Source organism: Suncus etruscus, chromosome 4, assembly GCF_024139225.1.
Source record: "Suncus etruscus isolate mSunEtr1 chromosome 4, mSunEtr1.pri.cur, whole genome shotgun sequence".
NCBI classification, from domain to species: Eukaryota; Metazoa; Chordata; class Mammalia; order Eulipotyphla; family Soricidae; genus Suncus; species Suncus etruscus.
Window position 1 is genome coordinate 59,449,622 of NC_064851.1, and position 13,044 is coordinate 59,462,665.

Here is a 13,044-nt window from a genome sequence, read left to right on the forward strand (position 1 = left end):
TTATACTCAATGGAGAAAAATTGAAATCCTTTCCTGTAAGATCTGGCACAAGACAAATTTGCCCTGTCTTTCCTCTTCTTTTCATCATAGTACTAGAAGTATTTGCCTTAGCAATTAGGCAAGAAAAATATTCCAAGGGCATCCAGATAGGAAAGGAAGAAGTCAAGTTCTCACTGTTTACAGATGACATGATACTATATTTAGAAAATCTAAAGACTCTACCAAAAAGCTTCTAGGAAAATAGTAAATTTGTATAGTAAAGTGACAGGTTAAAAGTTAATATTCAGGGCCTCCCAGCTTCTTGAAGGATCTCTCCTTCCTGGGAGCCGGGAGTCTAGCAGGAGGGGGTTTGGCAGGCTACCGCCATGCCGGAGGCCTTCCTAACCAGACCTAGTGGGGGTTCGGGACTTGGGTAACCCCAGCACTCCTCTACCACCTTGCTCCAGATCTCCAGGGCTTCCCCGGGCCACATGCCTGGGCAAGCCGGTGAGTTGGGCCCCTTGGTGGAGCTTGAAGGTACCCTAGGCTTTCCCCCATTATCCATTCAGCTCCTTAGGGAAGGTCTGGGTGGGGCCCTGAACTTCTGGCCTCCCAGCTTCTTGAAGGATCTCTCCTTCCTGGGAGCCAGGAGTCTAGCAAGAGGGGGTTTGGCAGGCCACCGCCATGCCGGAGGCCTTCCTAACCAGGCCTAGTGGGGGTGTGGGACTGGGAGTACTCTGGCCTCCCAGCTTCTTGAAGTCACTGGTAATCTCTGTCCAGTCTATATTTTCAAAATCGCGTGGGGGCGATAGCCCCTGTGTGCACAAGAAACATTTATAGTACTCACTATCATTGTATTATTTTTTTATGTATGCAGAATGTCCATTTTGTACTCTGCCCTTTTGCATACCCCTTCATAAGATCATATTTCTCTTTAACTTCCATATCTCCTATCATCATTACTCCTCATTTACCCTTTCTAACTTAAGTACTGTAGAGTCCTAAGTCACAGATCAAAGTGGTGCCCTGGAGTTAAACCCACCCAACAATTTTAAAAGGCATAAAAGGGACACTTAAGTCTCTTCAACATTTTATGGGTGTTTTCTTTGACGGCTATAACTTTTGCTGAATATTTTCTTATACAGTGACGATCCCCTTCCCATGTTTTTTATCTTCTCTTTGTGAACTTCTCAATATGAAATTTGGTGTGAAAGAATCCCTCAGTTTAATGCTTATGTTTGAACCAAGTCATGGGTATTGTTGGAAACATTCTTACGCCCCCATATATTTGATAGCACCACGTGGCTTTATTTCTTGTTTGCTAAGGCACACTAAAATGGGAAAATACTATACATACCAATAAGTTCTTATCTAATAGAGATGGAAACACACAAATCTTGTAGTACAATGAGACCTTACACCCTGAACATTGACATAAAGACCTGGTACAGGCCTCAGAAGAATGGGCATTCTCCATTCACCCCTGATCTAGAGAAGACATCTACAAAACATCCAAGGTTCTATATAACATCACCTGGAGGCATTCCTCTACCAGGGAAGACCCTACAGCTGCTCTGACATCAATCTACTCAAAAAAGACTTCCCTTTACACTAAGAAGACTTAACAAAAACAATGACCTGCTTACTGGACAGGGCTTGCTGTATTGCTCCTTAATTGTGAGGTTTGTCTATAACATCACCTGGAAGCAATCCTCTACCACGGAAGACCCTACCACTGCTCAGACATCGTCCTGCTGAAAAGAGACCTCCCTTAACAATGAGAAGACTTAACAACGACCTGCTTACAGGACAGGGCTTCCTGCATTGCCCTTTCATGGTAACGTGAAACGAGAAGACACTCCACATCATGACTTCAATTTAGGATATGCAGATTCCAGAATCTTTAATACAGAAACATGATACCAACAACAGAGACTGTGTGAAAAGTGTGCTGGCACTACAGACAATGTCTTGGATCGGACGATATCTTGCCTGAAGCCTAGAGTTGGTCTTATGCCAGGAAACTTCAGGGGTAGGATCTCTTTGTATTTAGGCCAAGGTTATTTCTTTCCATGCCTCTCATATTTGGTGGGCCTATGCAAACAACAATTGCCACTCTAACACCATTTTTACTGTGCTCCTTTGACTCTAATCCTTAAAATGCACCCACTTAAAATTTGAGGTTAAATGCACCCACTTAAAATTTGAGGCTAACTTAAGCTAATATGTATGTACATGGAAATATAAAAAATACTATGCCTCTAATGTTTAAGGAGTTATGTAAGTTTTATGGCTTTAGATTGCCTTGTGTGCTGTTAAGAAATATTATAATGTGCTACAATCTGGGGACTTGAGGGACAAAGTAATTGTACATGGATTCTGTTTTATTTATCTTAACTTTCTTTGGCTGAAAGTTCAAAGTTAAGATATCAGCAAGGGGACTTTTTCTGAGAATTATGTTATGGCTGATTGTCCTTCCACTGTAACTTTACCTTGTCCTCTTTCTTTGCATCTTTTGTTCTCATAATTCAAAATAAAAATATTAAAAAAAGGAAAATTAACATTGAAAATAGCCAGAAAAATTAATATTGAAAGCAGAAAAAATATAGTTAGATAATTATTGGAAGAGGTTGTGCTCATAAGTCTATATTTTTAGTCCTTTGTTTTGTTTTGACAATAAAATATTTCTGTATTAATAAGAAAAAAGTTAATATTCAAAAAATACATGACCTTTTTATATACAAATAATGAAAGGAACCATAAAGACATTATAAAAACACCATTCACAATTGTGCCTCAGAATATCAAATACCTCCAAGTCAATTTAAGTACAGAGATGAAAGACCTATACAAAGAAGACTATAAAATACTGCTCCAATAAATAAAAGAGGACATAAGGAAATGGAAAAGTATACCCTGCTCATGAATTGGAAGAATTAACATCATTTAAATGGCAACACTTCCCAAGGCATTGGACAGATTTAATGCAACCCCTCTAAGGATGCCCATGACTTTTTTTTTTAAAAAAAAGAATTAAAACAAATGTTCTTGAAATTCATTTGGAACAATAAATGCTTATGAATATCAAGTCAATTTTTGGGATGTAGATGATGTGAGGCATCACTTTCTCTAACTTTACTGTGTACTATAAAGCAATAGTCATTAAAACAGTATGGTATTGTAATAAAGACAAACTCTCAGATCAATGTAATAGACTTGAATATTCCAAGACTGACCCCTAGGTATACAACCAATTAATTTTTGACAAATGGCAAATAAAAGATGGATCAAAGAAAGCATCTTCAACAAGTGGTGTTGGAGCAACTGGTCAACATATGTAAAAAGGTGAACTCAGACCTCTCTTTAAACTGTTCACAAAGGTCAAATAAAAATGGACTAAAGACCTTGATACCTGAAGATCATGAAAGCGTAAGGTTTCATAAAACCATATACATGAAATTATAAGGTAAATAATGGAAAGCAGGCAAAACACTCCATGAAATTGAGACTAAAGGCATCTTCAAGTAGAAACACTACTGTCCAATAAGTGGAATCAGAGATATATAAATGGAACTACATTAAACTGAGAAGCTTCTGCACTTTAAAGGAAAAAGTAACTAGGATATAAAGGCTATCTACTGAATGAGAGAAACTATTCACCCAATACCCATTTGATAAAGGAATAATATTTGAGATATACAAGATATTGACAGAACTGAACAAGAAAAACATCTGACCCCATAAAAAAGTGGGGAGAAGAAATATACACTTTCTCAAAGAAGAAATACAAATGGCCAAAAGGCACATGAAAAAGTGCTCCACATAATTTATTATCAGGGAGATGCAAATTAAAACAACAATGAGGTATCATTCACTCTACAGAGAATGGCACACATAACAAAGAACAAGAACAAGAACAACTAATGCTGGCATTGATAGGGGGACAGAGGGACTCTCATTCACTGCTGGTGGGAATGCTGTCTAGTCCAGCCTTTCTGAAAAAACAATATATATATATATACATATATATTGTACATATATGCACCTGTATACATATATATGTATATATATGTATTTCTTAAAACACTGGAAATTGAGCTTTTTAATGAACTCCTAGGGACACCCAAGGAACACTATACAAAAGTGACCTCTGCAGTACTATGTACAACACAGCACTTTTTACAAAAGCCAGTGACCTCTGCAGTACTATGTACAACACAGCACTTTTTACAAAAGCCAGAATCTGGAAGCAGGTGACCTATAACAGATATGTAGCTAAAGAAATGTTGGTATATCTACATATAGAATACGATGCAGCTATTAGAAAAAAATGAAGTCATGAATTTTCCTTATATATGGATTGACATGGAAGGTATTATGATAAGTGAAATAAATCATTAGAATATAAAGGCTATCTACTGACTGGAAGAAACTATTCACTCAATACCCATCTGATGAAGGGATAATCTAAGAGGGACAACAGAAAAATTTCACTCATCTCTGGTATATAAGGAAAATAAAAGACACTGTGGGGATGATATCTAGAGACCCTAGAGATGCAAATCAGAAGGACCATTCTATGTTATGGTAGCTTGCCACAAAGAGAAGAGAGTGCAGTTAGTGTAGAGAAGGTCTAATAGGAGAAAGGCATTCATGGCACCACTTCATTTGTAATGTATGAATCACAATGTCACAAAAGAAAAGAGAGTGGAGAGAGAGAAAGAGAAAGAGAAAGAGAAAGAGAGAATGAGAGAGAGAGAGAAAGAGAGAGAGAGAGGTAAAATGCCTATCCCAGAGACCAGAGGCAGGATGGGAGGGAGAAGGGCATTAGGGAGGGTAAGAAGGAAACTGTTGACATTGTTGTTAAGAAATGTGCACTGGTGAAGGTTGTTATATATTATATAACTGTAACTCAATTATGAACTTTATCTGTAAAAAACTGTATTATGAACAACCTTGTAACCATTGTATTTAAATAAAAATATATTGAAAATGTAAAGCATGTGCAGAAACTGAGAGAAAAATTATCTTCCTGTTTATTGTGTTATATAGTGAATTCAAAATTAAGTAAAAATGATTCTTCTTGTTGGTTAAATGATCTACAATTTTTGTCAAATTCTTTAAATGTAACATTTTCTGCATCTTTTGCAGCTAGGACTAATACCATAAAATGTCCTTTTAAAACTAGGATTTCATGCAAAACAGAGAGAAAATATAAAACTGCCTCAGCATAACTAGTTTAAATATCTTGGTGTATAGGATTTGCTGTTTAAAACAGTTCCTTACTGTAGAGAAAACCAATTGGTTATACAAATCTATGAATAAGACTGGCACTGTTGTATCATGTCAAATGTCAGTGACTCTTCACAGTTGCAGATCAAATCTTTCTTAGCAACTCTGGTGTTATTTATGCAAATAGTTAGCTAGATTAGAAAACGTGCATTTGTGACATGGGTCAAGAAAAATGGGGAGAGTTTCCAACCAAAAAAGGCCACCTCGAGGTGACTGCAGAGGTATCATCTAACTTTTCCTTGGTGTTAGCCTAAACTTGTCTTTAAAGAGGTAACCAGAGTCACCAAATTCTAGCTTAGTCAAAGACAGAAGAAATGTAATTTTATGAATAGTTCCCTTATTTTGGTTTTCTTCTTACAGTAATATATAATGACAGCTTTCACTTTATTTTGAAACGAAGGACTTCTTGACATTTTGCATTTTTTCTATTGAAAAAAATAACTAACTAATATTCGCTAAATAATGAATAATCATTTCCTAGTCTAGCACAGAATGTATTTCCAAAGTGGAAGGCCATGAAATACTACAAATGATGTCCTTATAAAATAAGCACTGGAATAATAGAGCTAGTTGTTTTTGCTTTATATTCTTTTCAGCAACTATTTCTTTATGAATATTCAATAAATATTAAATAATTAGGGTTATGGCTATGGAAACACAGCCAAGTTAGGCTAAGTGGCACTTTCAAAGTTGTAAAAGGCTTTATTAAGGAAATCTGGGATTGAAATTAAGAGTTCTTTGCCTCTTCCGGGGTTGAACCAGTATGTCCCTGCATTTCCTTAATCACACATAACCATTGAGTTTCTTAGTAAATCCTAATTCAATACTCAGGCAGAATTTAGAAACCTTCAGGCAATGACCTGTTTTCCAATCGGAGAACATATTTACTTCCAGCTGGAACACATCAAGACAAGTCATTTCTCTTACAGTCTTATTTATGCCAAAAGACTGGAAAATAACTTATTAGTGAGTCTTACATCTCAAGAGCCACAACAACAGCTGCACTGAATATAGAACACACAGAATGACTTGATGCTGTGAAACTGGAATGACTGAAACCAATGCCACAATAATTCTAGGTCTCACTTTGATCTTTTCAACTGGAAGGCAAGTTATAAAGAAGCTTTAATGCTTACATGATTAGATAGACTTAGTCCCTCTATTCATTTGTACTTTGTCCTTGTCACCTTTGTATATGTGCTACTTGAGATCATATCTATACTAATGAGAGAGCCTTATGCCTAGATCTTATTTTTAGAACCACTTTATACTTTGCATTTCAAGATTTCTAATTAGAGCAAATAGCACTTTAGGAATATAAACTCTGTATAAAACATGAAAATCAAATATTTGATAAGACACAGAGACCTTAGGTTTCAATGATACACCATTTTTTATATGCATCCCCATCATACAACTGAATATTTAGTGATTTAATGAATTGAGTAACTTGAAACTTTTGTGATTTGTAAAATATACTAATTTAATTGCTGTATTTTCATATAGTACTATCGGCTCTTTAATTGGTTACCTTGTGCAAAACCTGTGTTTTGGTTAGTGTAACTAATGAAGAAGATACATTTGAATTATTTACTATCATTTTTTATTTTAAAATTTAATTATTGCAAGTTTAACAGAAGTTAGATGTTAGAAAGTAAATGTTACAACAACCATACTATAATAATCATAATGTGCCTGTCATGGTTTCAGGGTAAAGTGGAAGGGAATTTGGGGACATTGGTGAAGAGAAGTTGACATTGGTGGTGAGATTGGTGTTGGGGCATTGTATCTCTAAAACTCAAATATAAAAACCTATGTAAATCACAGTGCCATAATAAAAATATTAATTACAAAATAAACATATCACCCTACAACTTTAATGCTACAAAGAGTTATTAGACAGTAAAACCTTTGATAATTTTGAATAGGAACTACATGTTTTATTTAAAGTTTGAATTTATTTCTAAGTTGGGCTATTTATGATATTCAACTGGTATGTATTCTCTCAGTATTTCAATAACACACATGTAGTCCATGCTCCGAAATAATGAACAGATGTATAAAAATATTTATTATGGCCAGAAAGTTATAGAGGTTGATATGCATGCTTTGCATGTGACCTATCCCAGCTCTAACTTGATATTGCATATGGGAACTTGTGCACTACTAAGAATGGATCCTGAGCACAGAGCAAAACTCACACTATACCCGAGGGCAGTGGTCGGCAACCTTTTTTTTCAACTGAGCCAAATCTCGCCAAAACCACATTGAAATTTATTTTGAGAGCTACATTTGGGGGGGGGGGTTTGGGTCACACCCGGCACCGGCAGGCTCGGGGGACCATATGGGATGCTGGGATTCAAACCAGCTACCTTCCTCATGCAAGGCAAACGCCTTACCGCTGTGCTATCTCTCTGCCCCCCACTTTTTTTGGTTTTTGGGTCACACCCGGTAGCGCTCAGGGGTTACTCCTGGCTCTATGCTCAGAAATCGCTCCTGGCAGGCTCAGGGGATCATATGAGATGCCGGGATTCGAACCACTGACCTTCTGCATGAGAGGCAAATGCCTTACTTCCATGCTATCTCTTACCGAGAGTCACATTTTTAAAACCGAAAATGCATAGGACGGTACACTGTTTTTAGTTTCAATAAGTTTTTATTGAGAATGTTCTGCATGCAAGTATTCACATAGGTCTGAAGGATACAAATAACACAACTAATAAAACAAAAACTTTAGAACAATATTATTTATCGATAATGTTAAATTCCATAAAATTTGCCTTACAATGTAGAGAAAATTACATCCTGACAATGACTGACAAAGTCACAAACACTAATGTGAACATTGGCCTTGCATTTCCTTGGCTAGTTTGAGTAAGTCAGATTTGTATGTTGTTTTTAATTTTAGGCACGATTCCAGGTTCTCATTGATGAGACGATTTCTCAATTTACTCTTGCTAAGATTCATGCTTGAAAATGATTGTTCACATAAATATGTAGACCCCAACAAGGAAAGAACAGCAAATGCTAGCTTTTTTAGTTGATTATATGAGTCAGAAATACTATTCCAGGTGTTAAAAAAATTTGGTCAAAAACATGAAGCATTCTGCCTTAAGACTAAATATAGGCTCCATAGCTTGTATATAATTTATCTAACCCCAAAGTTTTCTTCAAGGTCCCAGGAAAGTTTCTCCTCAATCAGTTTTCACATTCAGGTTTTAGGAATTGAAGATATTGGTATTAGCACATATCCTATGACAAAGACAGGATGTCCTGTGGCACCTCCTGTTTCATCACATAATCCATTACATACTTACATAGATATGTAAAATATTTAAATTTTGAGGCAAAGTTTTCTTAAAGTTCAGTGCATCTAAACAAAATAAAAAACATTATATACTTTCTTCTTTTCTCTGTTATTATTAATTTTGAGCTTTCCCCCCTAAATTCTAAGTCCAAGATGTTTCTAAAAATAGTGGTTTGTGAACTCCCCAAGTTCATCCTAGTTCTACTTTTAAAATCAAACTCCAGATACCATAGATCTTGAGACCTTTTCTGTCTTATCGTTGACCTCACTCTCACCTTTTATCTATACCATGATTCCCCTTTATCTTGACCCCATTATTAATTTGTTTCCTTGTTTTTGTTCACTGTTTCCCTTCCTTTCTCCTTAGTTGCAGTAGAAGGAGTCATAATAATTTTCTTATATGCCTTTCTCTTCATTGTGTGATTAAACTCCTTTCAAATCTGTGGAATTGGATTCTAAATGACCTGTAATAAATGACAGGGTACTGGATTTCATTAAACCGGCACCTTAAAAGATATCCTTTAAACTTATTAGGAGAAATTTTGCCTTCTATTAATAGACTAAAATCAATGTTACTTGTGTGTCCCTAGCAAATTAGTGAATATCAGATCTTTCTTAGAATTTGGCTTTTGTCTTATCTTTCTATAGCCTATGCTCTGAGCAGGGTAGAGAGTGGAGGAAGAAGAAAAATGAGGAAACATCCCACATCCTCTGCAGACCTAGTAAATGGGTCTCATGGATTCATGTTCACACATGAACATTTTGTTCCAGAGAAGCTGGAACCCCTGCACCTACTTTACACTGACCATGATGAATCTCCTGTGAAAGAATAGAGGTGCCTTAAAGGGAAAACTACATCTACTTCTAGCATGTCTAGACATGCAATGCCATGACTTTCAGGATAGAAAGCAAAGCCAGAGACTAAGATGTGCAGTTCAGTGCCAAACAATTGGCTTTTCCCTAATGGTTTCCCTTTAATAATTCTATTTTTTATCCTGATTGTTGTGCTACAGAAGTTAAAAGGCTGTGGTTTTCAGCCTGGTGTTTCCTCACGTCCCAGGATCTTGGTGATGAATGTGAGTCTACACCCCTCCTCATGGGAAAGAGAGGCAGCTCTTGGAGCAGGAGTACACTAAAGCAGCTAGTCTACCTCTACATTTCTGAGAGAGCTGGGGTTCCCAACTTCCTTTGAATGAAGTAAAAGAATAGAGGTGATTTACAAGGTAAATAAAATATCAGAGGAAGTAGGGGTTAGCTGTTACTTATTGCCACAGAGATTTATGAGATTACATAGTAACTGAACCTCCACTTTAAGCTGTAGTCATTATGGTCTGCAGAGCTCATTAGAGGAAAAAATGTGAAAGAATGGGGAACACTAGGTCCTTCTGTTTAAAACACTTTTTTAGTCTTAGTGCAGATGTGGTTCACAATCAAAAAAATATTATGTTTTTTTAATAGCATCCTTGCACAACAGGTTCCATTAGAGGCTGTAAAACCTATTGCAATAAATCTGAGTGGAAATATTCTATTTTATTTTGAGAAACTGAGGCTCAGAGGCAGTCAGCATGTCCAGGTGCAACAAAGGCAAATGACTAAGGCAAGAACACCGGAAATTTTATCTTAATCTGAGTCTACTTTTACCTATAAGAAATATTCAGTGAAAAATAAAAGAGGGGGAGAGAGGGAGGGAAGGAGTGAGGGAGAAAGAAAGGGAATGAAGGAGAAAGAGAAAGAGGGAGGGAAAAGGGGAGAAAAAAAGTGAGAGAGAAGGAGAGAGTCTTTACTAGATTCATTGATATTCCAGGCAGCACCCCATGTTCAATTTTATTTCAAAAGCCTTTTTCCCTTAAAGCAGTGATGGATTCCACAAGTCTTGGAGCAAGTTAAGGGGCTGAAGGGTGCTTGTGGGTACAATGAGCAGTCTGGGAGTGCTTTTTTGAAATTCCTGAAGCAAAAATCGGTCAAGGCTCAATTGTATACTTAATATATGAGGACAAGGAGTCATGTAAATCCCAGAATTATGTGGCTCAAGAAGTAGACAAAGTTAGCGTCAATTTGGTCTATGTGCCAACATCTTATATGCTAAATCTTAGCCACTCAAATTATGGTTCCAGGATCAGCAGCATCAGGTAAATCTGGGTGCTGGTTAGAAATGTGGGACTTAGGGTTCCATCTCAGAAAAACTGGCTGAATATATCTTGTTAACAAGGTCCTAAGCATTTTATATGCCTAGGATTTCAGGAGCAGACTGTTGAGGAATGTGTCAGAGCTGGGTCAGGACTCTGGGCACCTCTCCAAGCTGAGTGATGTGAATATAGATTTAGAAAGTACACTGATGAGAACTGGTGTTCGATGGGATAATCAAGGTGAGTGCTTATGAATAAAGAAACCACGTCATGAAAAGGGATGATATGAAGCATCTGACCTGCAAGACAGTATGCACTCAGCTGAGTGCTAACCTGCTAACTGAGGGGAAGAGATCCTCAAGAAGACCAAGAGAGGCTTGCAGTGTAAAATTACTCCCGGAAGACATGGCAAAAACTTGATAACTGTTGATGTGGCTTGTGAAAAAATTCTATGGAGAAGAGTAGAAGAAAAACCAAGAGACCACTAGGTAGGGCTTGCTAATGAAGGGATATCATGCATGTCACTTTCTCCCTTTAAAGCACCCAGTTCTTGTCCAGAGTGATCATTTCCAACTATCATTGTCACAATGGACCCTTCTGTGCCCTAAGAGCACTCACCATTCTTTTTGGGAAACTTGAATTGACCCTCCTGGCTAGGAATTCTCTTTAAGGCAGATATATTCTGGGTTGGTTTCTAATGGCATTTTCAAGTCACGTCAACTGTTTTGATTTCCACTTCCTTTAATTCAGAAATGATCTCATAACTTTTCTTGGACATATAACTATTGCATCTAAAAAGAGTTCACATTTTTAACTAACATTGGGAAATATAGAAAGTTTAAAACAGTAAGTATAGTGATTTAAAGCAAAGTTAGTCTCACATTTGACACTGCTGACTTACATTGTACATTAATCTTTTGTTTGGTTAGTTTTGGGGTCATACCTGGTGATGCTCAGGACTTATTTCTGACTCTGAGCTCACGGATCACTACTGACAGTGCTAGGAGGGCTACATAGAGTGCTGGGCATGTTTGGGCCTGCTGCATAGAAGCCTAGTGCTTTACCTGCTGTACTATGGCTCCAGCACCCACACATCTTAATTTATAATGAAGACTATGCTTAAAAAAAACAATTAAAAAGAGCGGCCCTTAGTTTAAGTAATCCTTTTGCCCCAGAAAAAAAATTGTATTTCAAGGTAGCAGTTGAAATTTATTTCCCTAAATTTATTCTGGCCATTTAGCTTCATTGGCTTTCAGATAAAGGAATCTAGGCTTTGAGCCTGATCTCATTTGAAATACTGTTTTGTAAGTTTTCTTTCTCAGAAAATCAAAGACCAATTTAGTCCTTGGGTAGTACTAAGGATAAACAGAAAGGAGGTAGTCTGCCTTTCTTTGTGGGAAAAGGAAACATGAAGTTTCTTTGGAGGCTAGATGCTTTTCTTGAGATAAATACAAGGATCTTTTTCTATTCGTAACTAAGTTGTCTAAAGAGAAAAAAAATCCTTTGAATCCTGTAGCTGAGCCTCAGGCTAGAAAGTGCAGAACCATATTGTTTTCTGTGGTCCTGACCCTAAATAACTATGTTTCTAGGTAAAGAAAAGGCTTTTTTTTTTTTTTTGGTAAGAGTGACCATGATAAATGCATATAATAAAAATCAAGGAAGGGCTTCTGTAGTTCTCCACTTCATTTGCTAAAAGAAAGTTCCAACTGATGAACTGAGGTCCTGCAGAGCCCATAGAGCCTATTAAAGCCTCATAGCTGCTACTGAGATCAATAGCACCTCTGCAAGTTGTCTAAGGGTTGGTGCAAAATAAGTTAGCAAGAGCAAGTGCCAGTAACACAGATTCTTCTCCAGCAAGAAGGATGTGTTTTGTGGAGACAGTGAACTAGAGTAGGGAAGTAGCTGAAAGTTCTAGGAGATAGAAATTCTTCATCTATACTTAAATGATTCCTCCTATAACCACCACCAACTTTTGTTTTGAGAAATACCACAGGCTTGTTTTTCATGTTATTTTTGTTTTTCAGTGGTAGAATTAGTTTAGCGATAGAAGCAGTAAGTAGGCCGCCCTACTATATATATATATACACATATATATACATACATATATATACATATATATTCTATATATACTATATACACACATATATACTATATACACATATAGTATATATACTATGTGTGTGTGTGTGTGTGTGTAAGGTGTCACTAGGGCAACCATATTGTGCCTAGACCAGAGTAATAATGTCCAATGTTTCTTAAAACAAGTTCCAGAGACAAACCCTTGAAGCTATCCATGCTTTTTCTCAGTGTTTTATTGGGTTAAATAATCAACCAAGGCCA